The 16,368-nt window shown below is 33.8% G+C and overlaps 2 protein-coding genes across 6 annotated transcripts in view; one reads left to right on the top strand and one right to left on the bottom strand.

The window, feature by feature from the left end:
- Atg16 (Autophagy-related 16) overlaps window positions 1-16,368 on the bottom strand; it is a 214,571-nt gene that overhangs the window by 76,382 nt on the left and 121,821 nt on the right. The gene's annotated exons all lie outside the window — the stretch shown is intronic.
- Window positions 1,163-16,368, top strand: part of LOC106620000 (uncharacterized) — a 119,335-nt gene continuing 104,129 nt past the window's right edge. Inside the window, exon 1 of one of the 2 annotated variants that reach the window (XM_036367983.2) lies at window positions 1,163-1,352. The gene's annotated coding sequence lies outside the window, so the exon portion shown is untranslated. Of the gene's footprint in view, window positions 1,353-3,458; window positions 3,913-16,368 lie in introns of those variants that run through there. The other variant, XM_036367985.2, reaches the window with a different exon arrangement.

Here is a 16,368-nt window from a genome sequence, read left to right as displayed (position 1 = left end):
AATGTCATTTAAGTGTTTGGCATTTCGTGAGATTAACTTGTATTTCTATAAATAAAGTTATATTTTTATAAATAAAAGCGAAAACAGGTTTGGAGGCGCAGCGCACAGTGTCTGATTTTGGTAATATTTAAGTAAAACTAAATTAAATTAATTTCTTATGAAAATTGAAAAATCGAAATAATTATAACAAGCAGTAAAAACAAAAAAAAAAAAAAAAAATTGTAACTAAAAAATTAAAATAAATCATTAAAATTTAAAAAATAATAATTTGAAAAAAATTTTAAAATTTAAGAAATTAATTAAATTAAAGAAGTTAATTATACTAAAAACAGTTTAGTAAAATTAAATAAATATTTATATATACAAAACAGTAAAAAAATATAAAAAACAATAATGTAAAAGAAATAGTTTATAAAATTAAAAATTAAATAAATAATTTAAAATATATATATTAAGGAAAAATTACTAAAAAATTATAATTAATTTTGTATCAAATTAAATATCAAAAACTCTGTACCAAAAAAACAAATTAAAACAATAATATTAAAATCCAAAAAAATTAAGTAAACTTAAACAATTAAGTAAATTAAAAATTAACAAAAGTAAAAGTAAAAATAAAAACAAATATGCAAAGAATAAATTATAAAAATAAATAAAGAATGTACTTATATTAATTTTTATCAAAAGTGAAATATGAAACAAACTATTTAAAAACATTAAAATTAAAAATATTAAAATTAAAAAAAGTAATATTAAATAAAAAGAAAAAATAAAAACAAAAAGCCCATAGAAAAAATTAATAAAAATAATAAGAAAAATTTAAGAAACAAAAGTAAATATTAAAAAAAACGTCCGTTATTAATTAAGCTTGCTATAAAAAAAATTTTCCTAGCTTAGTGTGGTTGACTTATTAACCTCATTTTTTAACACAAACCCTCTTCAACTCTTAACAGCCACCAAGCTTTCGCCTTTAATTCGCAACATCTCTGCTACTTTCTACATTCTTACTAATTCTTAAATACCCGAACGTACACGTGTCACTTATATATTTGCACTAAATGCAAAACCATGCAACACGACATATGTCGCTTATGGTGTAAATAAATGCTAATTCAATTCTAATTAAACCAGTTTATCTGTATGTTTGTGTCATTACAGTTGCAGAGCCCAGCAGTAAAAACTTTCACCACGCGATTCTTCACACGTTACGCGTTTACGAGAGATAATAAAAATACTCGACTGAAAAGTAAAAATTGGCAGTGAACTCACAAGTGTGACAAGTACGCAGTCAGCTGAGGATTACAGGTGTTGGCGCGGAAGTGAGAATTTGTTTAGTTCGAAAGTTAACAAAGGTAAGTCAAGTTAATGACATTTTGCATTTAACTAGGGAAAATGTAACTTTGTTATAAGAATATATGCGAGAATCACATTAAGGTCAAACGGTCGCATGGAATTCGGGAAACACCTTAAATGAGTACATGGCGTAGAAGCAAAAAACCAATCATATTTCATTTACGGTGGAAAGGAGATGATATATGGTAGACTGATATGGTGGTATAATCCAGTAAATTTTGTTGAGAAATTTAAGGAATTTTCGACACAAATGGTTTAAAGTCGAACCGCAGACTCTTGCAATAGGTATATTGTAGTAAAAGGGTTGAAGGTAACTATTAACTCTAGCTACAAATAGAGTTAAATAGTGAATTTTTATCGCTTTAATCGAAAATAAAATCAATTGAAAGAATAGGGCTTCAGTAAGCTTATTTAATTTGAACTCAATCAAACTAAATCTCACTTATTTACACATATTTAAATAAACTCTGCTGAAGTAATACAGTTCACAAAACTTTTACTCAATAACACTTCCATGGTGGTAAATTGAGCATCAAAGAACAAATATTTTTCAAATTCGATAAGAACTAAAGCAACTTATTGAATGCAATTTAACTAAATTGAGTCGATTTGAACTCATTTAATAACTATAAAAAATAAGTAAGTTGATTTAGATTAAAAAAATATACGTCAATAGTGTGTAATAACACTGCTAAGACGAAAAAGATAACCTCATAAAATCATTTTAATGAATTGAGAAAGAACTAAAAAAAACTAATTGAATTCAATTTAACATAATTGAGCTCATTTTAGCCAGATTTATGTATCATAAAAATAAATAAATTGATTTCGAAGCAACAATAATATTATATAATAAAAGTAGTATCAAAGGAAATAAATTTTTTTTAAGTGACAAGCACGTGGCATATACCATAGAAAATATGTAGAGATTAACTGATTAAGCGGATTTGAGAAATCGAATTAAAATGCTAGTATGTTATTTTTATGGGTATAACCTAACGAAAAATGAAAAAGAACCAATCGGGTGGAAGAATTAATTAATATTAATTTCTATTGAGCCGTGTTAATAAATTGTAAATGTTTTTAATGAAATGGTTCCATATATTAAATGTCTTTCTATAAAATATATATTGTTCACAGAGGAGACTACACAGCCTCCAGTAGACAAAATAGTTTTAAATATAATAAAGAAAAATGAGCGACATTGATTAAAATGTTAAAAAAAAAAAATCAAAATTTCTTTCAATAATTAAGACTCAGACCACCAGCAATAATAATAATGAATATATAGCGAGAAAACGATTAAGCCTACACTGTTGTAGCTCAATAAACCAACTAGACAACAACATTAGAGGCATTCTCATAAAATAATTATTATATCTCTTAAACAGCTTGGCAAGAAAATTGATTTGAATTACAAAAGTGCCGTTAATTCAATAAAAAGTTTCTTTTGCTTTTAAACTGTTGTGTTTCAACACAAACACACGTTTACATAAGCCCCTTCACTTTTACCACTTAATTCGACAATAAAAGTTCTTTTAAATTGATTTGTATGCCTTCCAAAAAGCACAAATCGACAATAAGCCACATAAAATTGTATACGCGGTGGTTCAGCACAGAAACAGGATTTGGCCCCATCAAGTCAAGTGCCATTTGTTCTGCTTAGCGGTGCATGTTACACCCAGTCGGTCATTATAAAACTCAATCATTACTGCAATAATGTGTGAAATACTCGAATGCTTGGAATACGAGCTACGAATTTCGAACACAAAGCGAAGCTAAAATATTTCTTCTAAACACTTAACAAACGAATGTGAGATTTTCATTAGCAGTTTGGCTGAAAAAGTTACACATTTCGAAACAAAAAAGTGCTCAAAAACACACGCATTCAAGCAGGCAGGTGTGTGTGAATTATGCATAGCAACAATGTTGGCTCCACACCCAATTCTCGCTCACCGACTCAACGATTGCTTGTATAACCGCGCGTATGTGCGTGTGTTTGTAGGTATATCCGGTATATTGCGAGTGGCCGCCCATAGCTGTTAAATATTTCGTGTGTCTGAGAACGTTTTCACATTCATTGATTAGTGTTGTTAGAGCGGTATGCGGTCGTACGTGCAACGTGTGTGTCTCATCAGCAAGCAAATGATGCAACAAAAACGATTTATTACTAATTTGTTGTTGTATTATTTTTATTGTTTTGTCATTGTTGTGCGTTTATATACCACGCTTCAGTGGCTCGTCAGCATTACTGCTATTTAATAGTGCGTATGTGAAACCAACGACTTAAGCGACGAACCCGATGCAGTCCATGTGCAAAGTTCTGACTGCCGAGTGCTCTGTATTTTTGTACAACCATGGTTGATTAATTGTTTTTGTATAATGACATGTGCGTGCGTGAACATGCCACAACCGCTTGCATGGTGCACAATTTTTACGTGAATGAGAATGAATTCAAACGACGGAATTGTTGTTGGTGGCAGTATTAATTTACACACTGGTATAAGGTGTGCAGACGGTACGCTGACGAGCATATCATCAAATCAACATAAATGAGAGGTAATTGGAGTTCATTAAATGCCAATAAAATATGTGACTATGTGAGCATGGTAGTGGAACGAGCCAGTATACTTTTTAATTATAGAAAACAAAAAAATAGTATGGAATAGCGATATTTAAAGAAAATTTGAGAAAATTAAAATAAGATACAGTAATATATACAAAATAGCCTAAAGAAAAATGTTAAAAATTGTCATTACAATTAAGGAGTAGGTCTTCGAAGAAAATATTAAGAGCCAGTTTGACAGGCAGCAGAAGCTGAGGAGTTTTATTTTAAATGGTGGTTGACGCTTTAATTAAAATTAATTAAAAAAAAAAATTTATTTATAACCGAATTTTTCAATTACTAAAAATTAGCAGCACCTACTCATGTTTTTCTATCTATTTAGTAGCACCGATCTAATTTTTTCGTTCAATAATTCGTACATACAAACATTAAATGTACATTCGTATATCTAACATTGACTTAAAATGTTTACAAATCCATAGAAATATAATAAAAAAAATTCAACTTACGCAAGTTAGAAACGAAGTAGCGATTTTTATAACAAGTTCACTCCGCAACATGCACACTCACACATACAAGTGATTATATACACCGTTACACACCTACATACCTCATGGTAACCAACTACAACAAGTCAAAACAACTTTGGCGCTTAAACTCACAGCATACAGCCAACTCGTTTACTGTCGATACAACCGTTAGCCACATGAGTTTTATGTAGCAATATAATCGCACAAGTGAATTTTGCGACTGTTGGGGCGTATGTGGTTCCAGGATATGCGCCAAGATACTTAAGTTTCGCATTAGTGCATTAAGGCAGACATTTGAGCGCACTTAAACATATTTTATATATTGATGCATGTATACAGTAATGTAGAAAATATTTACATATATATATACATACTTAAGAAAATATGGATATATAAATTCGATTTTTTGTTTTTTTTTTTTGTTCAGCCACTTTTTTTGCTTGTTTTTGCGAGCTCTGCTTGTTAACATATCTCGATTTGAGTGCGTTTGTTTACACAGTTATTTAGTTGCGAAGTTAAAACAAATTGAAAAAATATGTTGTATTATATTTGCTTGTGAAAAAGATATTTACATAGGAATATGCGTAAAACATGCCATTTTTAGGGGGAAAAAAATCTAGCTGAATAAAATCAAAAAAAATATTTAATCTTTGAAATTTAAACAAAAGTTTATTTACACAGTTTATTTAAAGAAGAGCTTATTTAAATACGAGTTCAATTAAACACGAGTTTATCTAAACACTGGTTTCTTCAAACACGAGTTTATTTAAACACTGGTTTCTTTAAACACGAGTTTATTTAAAAACGAGTTTAATTAAACACGAGTTTATTTAAACACGAGTATATTTAAAGAGGAGTTTAATTAAAAATCAATTTATTTAAACACAGGTTTCTTTAAACAAGAGTTTATTCAAACATGATTTTTTTTAAACACGTGTTTACTTAAACCGAAGTTTATTTAAATAAGAGTTTAGTTAAACACGAGTTTATTTAAATAGACGTTTATTCAGACATGAATTAATTAAATAAACATGAGTATATTTAAACACTTTGTTTATTAAAACACGAGCCTATATAAAAACGGGTTTATTTAAACAAGAGGTTTTATAAACATAAACTTGTTTAAACACGAGTTTGATAAAAACACGAGTTTAATTTAACACGAATTTATTACAATTGTCACGAGTTCCATACCTGTCTAATAAATAAGTAGTTTAACGAACTGTAGTAATTTCTCAAAGGCAAGCACATGTTAAATATTTATAACATAATAAATAATTTGGGTATACCTAATTAATGATTAGCACTGTTGACAAAGTCAACAATTTTACTATAGACTTTTTTCTCAAGGTTTTTGTTAAACGATTTTTAAGTTTGGTTATTAAATTAATACGTTAGTACATAAGCCACGTAATATTAGCAGAATGGAGCCTTAAAAATAATTATCTTTTATTCTTCTTTACTATTATTTCGGATTCTTGGTTGAGGAAGATCATTTTTTGTTTACATCTGGTCACTTTTCTTCGTCTAAGATGAAAGTAAAATATATACAGGGTAGTCTTCAGAATGTCTTTAGCGTAGTAATTGCTTGTTGTTTTGCAATATCGAGCAAAACTGGCATTTTCAATATCAAAGATCATCTGAAATAAGTCTTGTGCCGAAATCATGATCTAAAATAATGAAAAATATAAATTTGGCCGAAAAAAACTAGTCGCAATATTGAGTTTTCCATATTTTTGCACCACAGCGCACCCTAGCGGTAACTATCAATCAAAGTATTTCACATATTCAGAGTTTTTGCTTTCGAAAAATTGCACAGCAATATTTGAAGCTTAGAAATTGTGTTTATATAACAAATTTGAAACAGGAGTTATGGAATTTATAACCAAATAACGTTTGTTTTTTTTTTTTTTTAATTATAATTTTTAGTAAGTTTTTTAGTAAAATCGTGAAAGATTTCTCCAACAAGAAAAAATAAAAACGGTCATATCAGAAAGAAAGCATCTCATCGCTGCCTTACACGACTCAAGTTGATTTTTTTATTTGGCAACTGCAATTGCGTGTATTCGAAGAAAATTTACAGTATACTATACCAACTGAAAATACTGCCTAAATCTAAGCCTATAAGATCATATCACAAGCCATACTAGTAATTAACATTGAGGCTGCAGTTCATTTAAGGGAAAGTTTCCAGTTTAATTTCAATTAAAATAAGTTTGAGTTTTACTGATAAGAAATACAATTACAAGCCATCAGATTGGAAACGTGTTCGGTGTCTTCTTCTTCGGTTTTTAAAAACGCTTTAGCCGACAATTAAGTTTCCGAGAAGAAGCAATAAATATATTTAAAAGACAGCTTGCAGCAGTTCACAAACTTTCTTTTCCTGCAAGACAAGCTTTTTTACTAAACCGTACTTAAAAGATAGCAACAAAGTGAAGCCGAAAAATTCTCTCCAGAAGAATTATCGGCACATTCCAATCCCGAAAATAACAGCAACGAATATGTATGTGGAAAATAAGTCAGCGGCAGAAATCAAGCAAAAACACACACACATACATATATGCATCAAACAACATGCTTGACATGAAATTCTGCGCATGTGTGTGTGTTTGAATATTTTTTATATGTGCCTTGAGCAACAAGCTGTTCCAGCTACATGCCAAAAACAACACACAACAAAAACAAACAACAACAAGCGGAATAACATTTGCTGCAGTTTAGTGGAAATAAAATTAAATAATGAAAAATAAAGAACAAGAAAAATCCGAAGAAGAAGAAAAGGAACAGAAAATAATACAATCAAAGGCTAAACCGGCTCGGCACCAAGAACAGTTATGTTGAGTATGTTACACTGCGATCGACGACAGTCGCTGCAATTACAACAACATGCAAACGAGCAGGCAGCATTACAACAACACATGCTCAGAAAGAAACTAAAATGAACTAAACCGATGGCGTGCAGTTAGGGTTGTTAAGGCACAGGGGAGGCACAGGGGAGCAAGTGGTTATAATCAACGACGGCAGCTTTTCAAGTGGGAGACCGCAATAGCAACAACAACAAACTATATGTGGCAACAACCAGTGCGATTTGTTATGCCAAGAACATCTTCAATGGCAACGCCAGCAACCACAACAACAACAATAACCCCAACCATAAGTAATGTCAGCCAACCAGCTTGGCAACTTATTCAGCGGCGGCAGCGAGCGTGAGGCATGCTAGCGCAAGCCAGTTAGGCCTAACAAGCAAGCAGAGGTAGCAAGTAGAGGTGGCGGACAAGCGGGCGAACGCACCGCAGCAAAACCAGTTAGAGTCAATGTGTAAACAGGTGGCACAACAACAACAACGATAGCAGGCGGATGAGCAAACGCAACCAGAACCACAAACCACTTCAGCCGACAGACGCACAACCTCAATGGCCATGCCGCAACAGCAATTTACGCACATGCGTGAAGCGGCACGCACATAATGTGCAACGTGGCGTGCAACATAGCTATTGCAACTTGATTTTATGTACAAATGCGTCTATGCCACCAACATGTGTATGCGTGCAATTGCAAGTGCCACCGACAAACTGGCTGCAATTGTGTGCTGCTGCTGCTGCTGCAACTTGTGGTCATTGCCACATGAGTGATGCGACAGGTAAGCGAGTATGCCAGTAGCAGGCTTGCCACAGCTACAGCATGAAGAATAACAAAAGCGAAGCGCAACGCGAGGAGATGAGCAAAATAAGGAGCGCAAAGGCGACTGCGGTCATCGGAATTGTTGCACGAATGGGAGCTGCAGCTACTGATGGTGCTGTGGTTGATGATGGTGTTGTTGTTGTTGTTGCTGCTGATGTTGATGCTGCAGGAGTATTGCAGTTTGTTGCTATTGTTTTGCTTGTTGTTGTTGCGGCTACCAGAAACTGTTTGTTGGCGCTTCTTCATGTTTCTATAGTTGTTGTTGTTGGCGTAGAAAAGTGGCACAATGAATTGGGTTGCTGGCACACTAACCACCACTAACACCAACAGCACTAGGAGCAGCAACAATTGAAGCGGCAGCAAGACAAGAACAACAAATTGTAATAAAAGCACAAACACACACACACATACTTACATGATCATACCACCAGAGTCACAAACAAGCCACTGCACTAAACCATGTCACAAATTGGGTGACTTTTCTACAACTATGCTCGCTTACACGCACATACATGCACATGTAAACACTTGTTTCTGCAGAATAGTGTCAGCAACAGGATACCATATTATTGTAGTTTGTTGTTGTTCAACATCTGACATGCGGGAGAAATCTGCGCGCTGGAAATGGGGTTGAAGAACCTCAAACAATAAAGTTTATTCTTCAGCGCACACACAACTGTAGATAATATAAATATGTATATGCAACATGTAACTGCATTGTTGACCGCAACGGAACTCTGCAGAATGCCGACATTCTTTGCCGCTGAACGTGAGCAATCAGCCTGGCTTGGCAATCGCGTTGAAATCTGAGTCACATCTTCCAAATAGCTGGCCAAGCAGGCGCAGCTGTAGTAGTGCGGCAGTGGTGGGGGTGAAGGCTGGTGTTGCAGTCAAAAGATAGCATCTAAAAATATTGATGACACTCTGGCGATTGTGCTGGGATAGTGCTAATGACGCGAGCGCCTGAGCGGGAGCTACGGCAACTGCGCTGTGGGAAAAAGTCATTGTTGTCTTTTAACAATAAACATTTGTAATGTATGAAAATATGAAAACATGAGTACATGATTTAGCCTACTTGCAATTTTTTTCATGTTATTTGAAGGTATTTGGGTCAGAATTGCATTTGGAGCAGGAAATTTGGAATTTAAGAAACTGATTTTTAGTACTCCTGATTGTAGTTTTTAATATGACAACTGATATCGATGATTGCAGTTATTGTATTTCTAAGAAACTTTTTAAATATAGTAGTTATATTATGTATATTTCTAATTTGCAATCATAAATGGCTATTGCTAAATTCAATTTTACACGCCGTTTTTGCAAAATATTCATGTCTTTTGGTACAAGTTTAGCATTGACACGCTTCATACCCAAAACATTAACCCATATGTGTTGGGACGCCTTTTAAGCAATTTTTCTTTAACAATTCCGATGTTATCGCCATTAACAGAGTTGAAAGTACGAATTGCATGAAGCAAGCTTTCGACAACTTCCCGACCTTCACTGAATGCTTTGTGCTACTCAAATATTTGTGTTCGCAATAAATTGGACTACCCAAAACGATTCTGCAACATTTCCAACGATTCCGTAGGTAGCCGTGATGCCATAGGCAACCAAAACTTCAACCAAAATCTTTATTATATTTTTTCCAACATAAAAATTGTCAAACTTTTTGCACCGTAACAGCTGCCTAACACACACCAATTGACATAAGCAGATCAAACTGCAATGAAACATAAAATATGCTTCTACCAAACTAGGAAAAAGTTGTTTAACGATTCGGTTTGCGCGCGCAGTTGAAATGGACCAGTCCAGATTTAAAGCTGCCAAAAAATCTGCACATATGTCGGGACCGGCGATATCAGAAATTTGGCGAACAAGCAATCGACGAACTGAGCGATGACTTTGGTTAAGCAAAACAAGAAAAAACGTTAGGTTCGGTTACACCGTAGCTATAATACCCTTCACAGATACAAAGGTTACTTACAATAACTTGATTCCAATATAATTTCGTGAAGATTTCTCGTCAAATAAAAGAGTTTTCCATACAAGCACTTGATTCCGATCTTTCTGTTTCTATGGCAGCTATATGGTATAGTAATCTAATCTGAACAATTTCTTCGTAGATTACATTGTTGCTTTAGGAAATAACTCATGCCAAATTTCGTGAAGATATTACATCAAATAAAAAAAGGTTCCCATATAAGCACTTGATTCCGATTGTTTAGTTTGCATGGCAGCTATATGCTATAGTGGTCTGATATCGGCTATTCCGACCAATGAGCAGCGTTTTAGTGAGAAAAGGACAGGTGAAAAATTTCAACTTAATAGCTTAAAAACTGAGGGACTAATTCGCGTATATACAAACGGACGGACAGACGGGCATGGCTAAATCAACTCAGCTCATCATGCTGATCATTTATGTATTTATATATTTGATATGGTCTCCGACGTTTCCTTCTGGGTGTCACAAACTTCGTGACAAACTTAATATAGTTTCTTTTAGAACTATCGATTTTTCTCATATTAGAAATTTCAACCACAATAAATTTTTTTAATACACGCTAAATGTTGGGATGCTTATACGATGAATCAATTTTCTTTCAAAATTTTTAGCAAATAGCCGATTTCCACCCAAACATCTTGCTTCTTACGAGTTCAGCCCTGATGTTTCTACTGCCATGAACACCACTGTACTTTAACATTGATTGTTGTATTATCTTATAGCTCAGCAATCGCCTAGCCAACGAAAAGCAATAAATATCTACTCAAATATAATTATATATGTTTTTAAGTAGGTCTTAATTTCAGCATTCTCCAAATATTTTCCCAAATTCTTTGTCAAGAAGCACTTTTCGGGCGTTGTGGGCGTGTACACACGTCAAGCTGACAACTTAATCGCATCTTCTCACATAACTGAAAGAGCTCGTTATCACTTTTAAAAGAATGAAATGTAAATTGAATGCTTTTGGTGGAATTTTTAACCCATTTAGTGGATTCTCAAAAACATTTTAGCAAGAAATACCAAAATAAAAAGTAAAAGGGCAGAATCTTAAAAACAAAAGGTTAGCAATCAGAGATTTAAAAAATTTTAATTAAATTTAATCAATAAAAAAGGCAGTAAATTCATTTCGGAGCTTGAACTTTCACAAAATTGTTTGATACTGTTAAAATACAGGGTGTCACACCATGGTTATTTAACGCATAAATGCTTTTAAAAACTGTAAACAATGCAATTAAAAGCATTTTGCCGCATAAACATAACTCTAACGCGACTATCAGCATGTTGCAGCAACATGTTTCAGAGCAAAAGCAACATAACTTAATACTACAGCTATTCTCACAACCGTTATTTAAGCAAAATTACAAGTTGTATAATCAAATGTTAGTAATAACAACGTTAACAACAACAAAAACAACACCGCATGCAGATCTTTTTGCAAAATATTGCGCAACTCTTAACGAACAAACATATCAATCAATAAAACGAGTTCAAAGCGAATACAGTGACGATAATCAATGAATTGCAGTTGCCAGCGGCCGCGGCAGCGACACAGAATTTAAAGCAACGGCACACTGTTCATGGTCAATGGCTTAACGTTAGCGCAGTTGCAACGAAATTGACAAAGCAGCGGTCAGTGGTAGAATGTGAAAGCGGGGAGGGGAGGCGCGCATAAATATATACCGCGAGCGAGCGAGTTGGTGTGATAGACTACCGCAATGGCAGCGCAAAAATTAATTATAGAAATTTCGTTCAACACAAAACAGTTTGCAGCACACACAAACACACACACACACAGATGAAAGTGCATATGCAAATATACATATATGCAGATATAAGAATGTGCTACACTACAGCAATTATAGGCAATTGCAACGTGCAATAATAGCAGTGTTTAATGTTGTTATCATGGGCAGCGGAATTGAAGCTGCAGCAGCGGTGGTAGTGGCAGTGAATGACACACACGCAGAAACATACATATTAGATGCCAGCACATTCTTGCAAATATATTCAGTTTTATTCACATTTTTTTTTCATTTTGAGTTGCTTGGCTCATAAATCGAATTGACGCTTTAGTGCTGCAATAGTCACGATCAGCAACTATATTCACAGTAAAAATTGCCTGAAGGATTATTTACGCTGATTGTTGTTTTTTTTTTCGTTCTTTCTTTGTCTGCTCGTAAGTTTACTCGCTATTAATATCATTGCTGTTAATCAATTTTAAACGATTGTATAATTGCTTATGCAAAAGCAAACTGTATTTTAGCAGGATTGTATTTGTGGAGACTATACATGTATGTATATGTGTACGTACGAGTACATATCTAACTAATTTTTCCTGCGAACTGAAGTAAAACTGCCTATGCTCTCTAAACGAACTATATGAACATATGCTCTCTGAACGAACTTAGGCATTCAGTGTGATTAGGAGGAAAAGAAATTCTGCTTTCTAAACCAATTTTGGTGAGACATTTCTTTCATCACCCTTTAATAGGGTATGTTAAGTCTGCCACGAAGTGGGTAATACCCACAAGCAAAGGTTGGAGACTATATAAAATATACATTCAAACTTTTTTTTCGGGCAAAACATTTTTTCTTTGTTTTTGTTAATTTTGGGAATGAACCGTTAAAAACTCCGTCTGCAATAAATTAATTTTTCATCTTCAACATTCGCGTTTCGAGCGCGTGATTGTTCGTAATCTATCGTTACGAAGCATGCTGCTACACGCGTAGAAAATAACTCGAAATTTACCTTAAAAGTGAGTGGGCCGGGCCGCCTCTAGATGTTAAAAATTATTTTTTTTTTTGCTTTTTCCAAAAATTTTCTTTTTTTGTAATCTACAAATTTTACCTTCAGGCTAAGCAAAAAAAAAAGTTTTTTTTCGCTCCAGCCTCATGTACATATACATATATGATCAGTGTGACGAGCCGCGTCGATAGAGCTATGCTCGCCTGTCTGTCTGTGTGTCCCACCGTTTTTGAGATATCGACCAAAAATTTTTCACACGCTCTTTTCTGCCCAAAAAACTGATAATTGGTCGCCATTGCCGATAGCAAACCACTATAGAATATAGCTGTCATACAAACTGACCGATCAAAATCGAAATTTTGTATGGAAAACTTTGTGAACGGCATTATAGCTTCGGTGCAAGTGAAGTTAAAGGTTTTTCAAGTTTCGTATTAGTTCTTTGAATGATACGCTATTCATGTTTTTGAGTCTTCGGTTATGCCCATGGTGGATCGAGGTGTAAAAAACCATTACATATATGTATGTGTATATAGCAGAAATTCACTTAAGGTGTGAATTTAAGTTTATTTTTTGTTTTTGCTTTTATATGGAATGTAGTGTACTTATTTTTGAAAATATGCTCTGAAATTTTGAAGATTTCTCGAAACGCAGTTTTAAGAGTGAGAAAATTTTCTCCGAAACGATCGACTTGAAATTTTTACACGACCTTCATAGATATACTTGTCAAATATTGATAGAAGGAATAACATTTTGTACACGAGTTTTAATTTTTTAAGCTACTCTGAAGTCTACATTTTTTCACACAAACAAAATTTTTTGGCATGGCGCCATTTTGTCAAAAATCAAAATTTTGACTAGTCTTTTGATCATTACGTGTATTCTTCGAAGATAAAAATAATTATTTTGGTTTTGCGATAACTTTACGTAGAAAAATCTACCTTATCGCCAGACACTTTTTTCGGATGTCCTTTTGAACATGGGCTACGGGATGAAAGGTATCTAAAATACTTCAAAAATTAATCGCCGATTATTAAAACGTGTCGCTTCTGGCAAGTGGATATAACAGCTTAATAAAGTAATTTTTTTTATTGCAAATAAATAATTTTCTTCTTTAATTTTAGCCGGTTTTTTATCTTAGTTTGAGTGCGTTTATATGCGTAGTATTGTAGACACAATATAAGTATTACAAAATCTCTTATATTATATTATATTCATGCCTATTATTATTTATACAGAAAGATGTAACCAAGTATACTACAATATATTTAGGCATGATTTTAATTTTTGGAAACTTTTGTCAAATTCTAAAAAGGTATTTTTATGGAATGGAACATAATTCCTAATGGAATGAAACATAATTCCTAAAGCTTGAGAAGAATTTCAACGCTAAATGCTTCTACTTTGCTTGCTTGGCAGTGGTTAACTAAGAGTCTGGGAAATAAGTTCTAGCCAAATCTTTGAGGTAGGCTCGGCCTGAACGCTCATTTCTTAGATAAGCTAACGTTGCAACACTTAATACCAATGACAGATTCCTAAGACATTTTAAACTCTTATTGGTCTTACTCCTTCAACTTACATGATTTTATTACAAAATTCTGACTATTATTTTTAATTCATCGAGTCCATCGAAGACATTTCTACTCTTAAAAATAGACGAAAACATAACTGTAAAAATCTTTGGCAAGCAAAAATTCTAAATATAGATATTGGCAGCCTATTTTCATATCACATTTAGAATATTAGCTCTCTACTCATGCTATACACTGTTATACAGAGTTCAATGTACACGGTAGGCTTCCATAGTAAGTTTAGATTACATTGAGTTCCTTTCTAACCCTTTTAGGATAGCGGACAAAAAAGTTTGTTTGTAAAAAAAAGGTGCTTTTATTGCTTTTTAAACTTTAAATATTCAACAATTTATTATAAAAAACTTCCTTAAAAACAACATTCTTAAATAATTTTATATATCTAAATCTGAATAAGTTATATAGTCTAAATCATTGCATGGTTAAAAAATATATAAAAAAAATTCTTAAACTGTACTTAGCGCCTTTTTGACGTTACTCCAGCTGATATATATAAATTTTAATCTTATTGCACATAAATTAATATCTCCATATTTGGAGCAAACAATCAATAATTTAGCTTAATGCCCCGAACACCTCGACTACCAACATGTAGCACCCCAAAGCCAGAGGCTGCGACACGCTGCTCACTCTGGCCAACGCGGCGAATAGCGCATTCAATTCATAACAGTTAAATTGCGGCAAATAAAAATGCTTTCCGCCCAATTTAGAGTATTTTGCTTGTTGCCGTGGCATATTTATCTATGCGTGGTCACTAGGTCGCGCGCTTTGCTAAGTTGCTACAATTTTCACGTGTATTTATAAGCCGGCATGTGTGGCAAGGCACCGTGACAGCTTATTTCCTCCTTCTTCATGTTTGCTAGCACCTTCTGGCACTGCATTTCAATTACCCCACTTCCAGTTACATTTCCACTGCTGCTTCAGCCTTCTGCCATTGAGAGCAGCGCCACTGAGCCGCCACCACTTCTGTGCGTTTTTGTGGGCATAATTTGCTCTGAAATTTCAAGTATTTATTAGCAATTGATATGCTTGCTCCATAAAGAATTTGGGGTACATATGCGCGTGTGTGCCTCGCCGCAAGTGTTGCACATTTGCATTTTGTTCGAGTTTCCGATTTTCTTTTTTCAAACACTATGCGAAATTGAAACTGAGTCAAGTGGCCAGTCAACAGGCGTGACAAGACACCCATGTGGACAATAAAAAAGAGCACGTGAGTCCCAGCAGTTTGGACAGGAAGGCCCGCAGACAGTTGGCTGTGGTTTTTCTTACAAGAGTCAGTAAATTTTTTATGGCTTGTGCCTCCGAGTTACTTAACCAGTTGGTTAGACGGTTATTTAGTTGCTTAGTTAGTCAGTTAGCAGAGCGGAAATGAAGGAAAATCAGCTCAATTTCAGGCGTTTTGTTCATTTACGACGATCGTTGCTTTCTTCTTAGTTTCCCTTCGCAGCATCCGCAGCTGTTTGCCGCTGGCTGAGTGATTGAGTGAGATTTCAACTTAAGCGACACCTCGAATATCTCAAACGCTTGTTCATTAATTATTTTTTAACTTTTTTTTTAGCGCGCAAGCGCTTAAGTTTCATTTTGGTTTTATTGTGTCGTTCCATTTAGCACATGTTCAGCTAAAGGGAAGCATTTATTCATTTTGTGGTGAAGAAATATTCTTGATAATCGATAAACACACCTGGGAGATGCATTTATTTTAAATAAAAATGGGTGTCGATACTTTAATATATCGGAAAAGTATATTTAATATCGCTCAAATATCGAAGAACACCAAAGCATGTGACGAATATGTTCAGACTATCAAAAATACTACTGAAGGAATTTCAACAATTAGTCATAGAGGATCACAAAAAATTCAATATCAATAAATTTTTCAAACACTTATTGGCTAAAAAACA

This window comes from Bactrocera oleae, chromosome 2 (genome assembly GCF_042242935.1).
Source record: "Bactrocera oleae isolate idBacOlea1 chromosome 2, idBacOlea1, whole genome shotgun sequence".
Classification (NCBI taxonomy): Eukaryota; Metazoa; Arthropoda; class Insecta; order Diptera; family Tephritidae; genus Bactrocera; species Bactrocera oleae.
The sequence above is the reverse complement of the archived record's forward strand: the minus strand, read 5'-3'. Positions and strand labels throughout refer to the sequence as shown.